Source organism: Thamnophis elegans, chromosome 14 (assembly GCF_009769535.1).
Source record: "Thamnophis elegans isolate rThaEle1 chromosome 14, rThaEle1.pri, whole genome shotgun sequence".
In the NCBI taxonomy this organism is placed as follows: Eukaryota; Metazoa; Chordata; class Lepidosauria; order Squamata; family Colubridae; genus Thamnophis; species Thamnophis elegans.
In genome coordinates this window covers 41,899,715-41,903,893 of record NC_045554.1, presented here as the reverse complement: position 1 = coordinate 41,903,893, position 4,179 = coordinate 41,899,715, and the positions used below count along the sequence as shown (strand labels likewise).

The window sequence follows — 4,179 nt, the reverse complement described above, 5'->3', positions numbered from 1 at the left end:
CCTATCTAGTGAGGCTAACATCAGCTTCGCAAAACCGTTTCTGCTCTCCCTTCTTCCCTTCAGTGAATATGGTTGGCTTTCTGCCCGATTCACTTCCGAATGTTATCTTACTACTCCATACTTAAAAAGAAACTAGGCCCTTTTATCTAGACAACAACACTGCCTATTATTGTCTATTGAGCTAAGGAAGTGTAGATGTATATGTGAATGATCAAAATTTCTAGAAATCACTTGCTACCCAATGTGCTCGCACAGGATTTAATGATGATGATGATGATATTGCACATATTGTCATCTATCCAGAGTCAATCTAAAATCAGGAAGCCTTGATACAGCTAATAAATGAATAAATCTAATAAGTAACATGAATAACTAAAACAATATAATATATGAAATCATTGGGAAATATCTCTACTGAGCGTCATTAGGGCCTAGTGGTAAAGACACTTCCCACTCAGAAGGCTGAGAGTTCAATCCTATGTAACAGAAGATGTTTCTCTTTTAGGGCACAATGAAAAAATATCTGCTGTGAACTTCACATAGGCATCAGGAAGGGCATCTGCAAGTAAATGCTCAGCTTCATCTACTTGTCATGACTCTATCCTGAATAATTGAAGTATTACACAGTCATAAAAAAGGAGCTGTTATTGGGGGTGGGGGAATCTTTTTTAAAGTTCAGAGCATTGATTTTAAAAACAATATATATATATCCAAAGATAAGAATCTTCTTAATTTGCTTTCATCCAGAATTGAAGCAAAGCATTCCTTGGAGGAAAGCTATGGCAAATCTAGACAGCATATTAAAATGCAGAGACATCACTCTGCCAACAAAAGTGCGTATAGTCAAGACTATGGTTTTCCTAGTTGCAATGGATGGCTGTGAAGGTTGGACCATAAGAAAGGCTGAGCACCAAAGAACTGAAGCCTTTGAACTAGGGTGCTGGAGAAGACTCCTGCGAGTCCCTTGGACTGCAAGGCGATCAAATGGGTCAGTCCTAGAGGAGATCAACTCTGACTGCTCTTTAGAAGGCCAGAGCCTGAAGAAGGAACTCAAATATTTGGGCACCTAATGAGAAGGAAGGACTCATTGGAGAAGAGCCTGGTGCTGGGAAAGATGGAGGGCAAAAGAAGAAGGGGATGACAGAGAATGAGGTGGCTGGATGGAGTCACTGAAGCAGTCGGCGTGAGCTTAAATGGGCTCCAGAGGATGGTAGAGGACAGGAAGGCCTGGAAGAATGTTGTCCATGGGGTCACGATGGGTTAGACACAACTTCATAACTAACAACAAAAATTCCTTTGAGATGTTGGAAACCACTCTCTGGTTTGCCAATACTATTCAAGGAAATACAGTAACTTGTATTTGGTGGCCCTGGTTCCTTCTTCTGAAAAGGCCACAATTCCACTGGTTTCTTTGTCTCGGCCGAACATGTTTTCTCAGTTTGGCTTTCCTTTCAGCAAAACTGTTTTCCTAAAGCAGGAGTCAAACCTTGATGTCTCTCCCCACCGCCTGGCCCATCTTGTAAATAAAGGCTTCTAATATCCCGTGGACAAAGCGAACCTGATGATTTCCAAAGCTGCTTCTCTATATTTGAGACAGAAATGCGTAGAGAACGAGGCTTAATTAATGGGAAAGGCAGGGAAAAATCCATACTGTAGATATTGCTTTTTAGTTCTTTACGCGCTGGTTTTATAAGGACCGCACAAGCTTGCCTTTTCTTTGATGGCATTCAAGGACTACAATTCCTTTTATCGCAAGGAAGATCTTCCCCCAGGGCTTTTGCCCTAAATCAAAAATCTCAATCCAGTTAAAGACGATCCCTTGTCTCCAGGTCTCTAAAAATACATACATGTATAAATATAGTTACATCACACAGCATTACACACTCTGGGACAGGGGTGTCAAACTCGATTTCATTGCGGGCCGCATCACGATTGTGTTTGACCTCAGGAGGCCGAGGTGGGCATGGCCAGCTCGATATCACTCGTGTTAGGGGCGCATTTGGTGGCCCGAGCACTCTGTCAGCGAAAACAGGCTTCTAAACTCCATTTGTGGCTGCAACTGCCTTCTGCAACCCTCTGCCAGGGAAAATGGAGCCCGGAGGGACCCATGCAGCCCTTGCAAGATCTATTTTCAGCTGCAATGGTGTCCATTTTCACTGGCAGAGGCACCATGGGCCACTGCTTTGCTGTTTCCAGGGCAGCCTCACGGGCCAGATCTAAGCACCCTCCGGACCAGATCTGGCCCCGGGCCTTGAGTTTGACACCCCCACTCTACAAAAATAGAATAGAACAGAACAGAACAGAACAGCATAGCATAGCATGCAGAATGAAATAGAATTCAGAAAATAGAATAGAGTAGAGTAGAGTAGAGTAGAGTAGAGTAGAGTAGAGTAGAGTAGAGTAGAGTAGAGTAGAGTAGAGTGTAGGGTAGGGTAGGGTAGGGTAGGGTAGGGTAGGGTAGGGTAGAATAGAATAGAATAGAATAATAGAATAGATAGAATAGCAATAGCATAGCAATAGCAATAGCAATAGCAATAGCAGTTAGACTTATATACCGCTTCATAGGGCTTTCAGCCCTCTCTAAGCGGTTTACAGAGTCAGCATATCGCCCCCAACAACAATCCGGGTCCTCATTTTTACCCACCTCGGAAGGATGGAAGGCTGAGTCAACCCTGAGCTGGTGGGATTTGAACAGCCGAACTGCAGAACTGCAGTCAGCTGAAGTAGCCTGCATTTAACCACTGCACCACCTCGGCACCTAAATAGAGGACATATCAGATATTAAACTGATAAGAACAGATACTTCACATGATCTTAGCCAAAAGGCCGAGAAGCGATAGAATAGAATTCTTTATTGGCCAAATGTGATTGGACACACAAGGAATTTGTGCAGATGCTCTCAATATACATAAAAAAACAGGATATGTTTGTCAAGAAAAATACATTCATCAAGAATCATAAGATACAACACTTAGTAATAGTCATGGAATACTAAATAAGCAATCAAGTCATTCTAGGAAAATAAATAAGCAATATAAATAATACAGATACAAGCCACAAGGTTATAGTCATAAGTGGGAGGAGGTAGGTAATAGGAAGGATGAGAAGATTAATAGTAATGCAGACTTGTGAATAGTTGGACAGCGGGAATTAGTTGTTTAGCAGAGTGATGGCATTCAGGGGAAAACTGTCCTTGTGTCTAGTTGTTTTGGTGTGCAGTGCTCTATAGCATCGTTTTGAGGGTAGAAGTTGAAACAATTTGTGTCCAGGATGTAGATATTTTCACAGCCCTCTTTTGACTCATGCATATACAGGACCTCAATGGAAGGCAAGTTGGTAGCAACCTAGATTCTGCATAAATATTCCTAGCTACCCATCATGCTCAGCCAAGCTCAAGAATGTGCATAACCAGTGGTGGGATTCAAATAATTTAACAACTGGTTCTTTGCCCTAATGACCAGCTGGGTAGTGGGACTTGATGGTCATGTGACTAGGTGGGCATGATAAACTCAACGTCACTCATGTCGATGGGCGCTTCACCTTAGCTGCTATAATGTAATAAAAGTTAACCAAAGAGGCAGTTTCCGTAAGCAGGGCAATAAAGATGAGGCTAGAAACAACACCAGAATGTGTCCTTCCTGCCTTCCTTACAGGATTAGCCCTGTAAAGTGGGGAAAAACAAAAGGAGATTTCTTCCAACTACCGGTTCTCCAAACTGCTTAGAAAGTTAACAACCAGTTATAGCAATAGCAATAGCAATAGCAGACTTATATACCGCTTCATAGGGCTTTCAGCCCTCTCTAAGCGGTTTACAGAGTCAGCATATTGCCCCCAACAACAATCCGGGTCCTCATTTACCCACCTCGGAAGGATGGAAGGCTGAGTCAACTCTCAGCCGGTGAGATTTGAACAGCCTGAACTGCAGAACTGCAGTCAGCTGAAGTAGCCTGCAGTGCTGCATTTAACTACTGCGCCACCTCGGCTCTCCCGAATAGGTGCGAACCGGCTGAATCCACCAATGTGCATAACCTCTAATGTATCCAAGAGTCCATGGTTATGTCAGGCAGGTTTTTTTAGGGGTGGGGAAAGGGACTCTACTAGTTCACAGCCCAAATTCATATATTTTAGGAGTCACTCAATAGTCTGCTTATATCCTGGACTAACAAGGGGTTCTTCTAG

At 43.0% G+C, this 4,179-nt stretch overlaps 1 non-coding gene across 1 annotated transcript; it reads right to left on the bottom strand.

Moving 5' to 3' along the window:
- Positions 1–2,652: 2,652 nt before the first annotated feature.
- Positions 2,653–2,838, bottom strand: LOC116518200. The gene has a single exon (XR_004256525.1). It is a non-coding gene; the product is annotated as a U2 spliceosomal RNA (small nuclear RNA).
- Between the last annotated feature and the right edge of the window lie 1,341 nt (positions 2,839–4,179).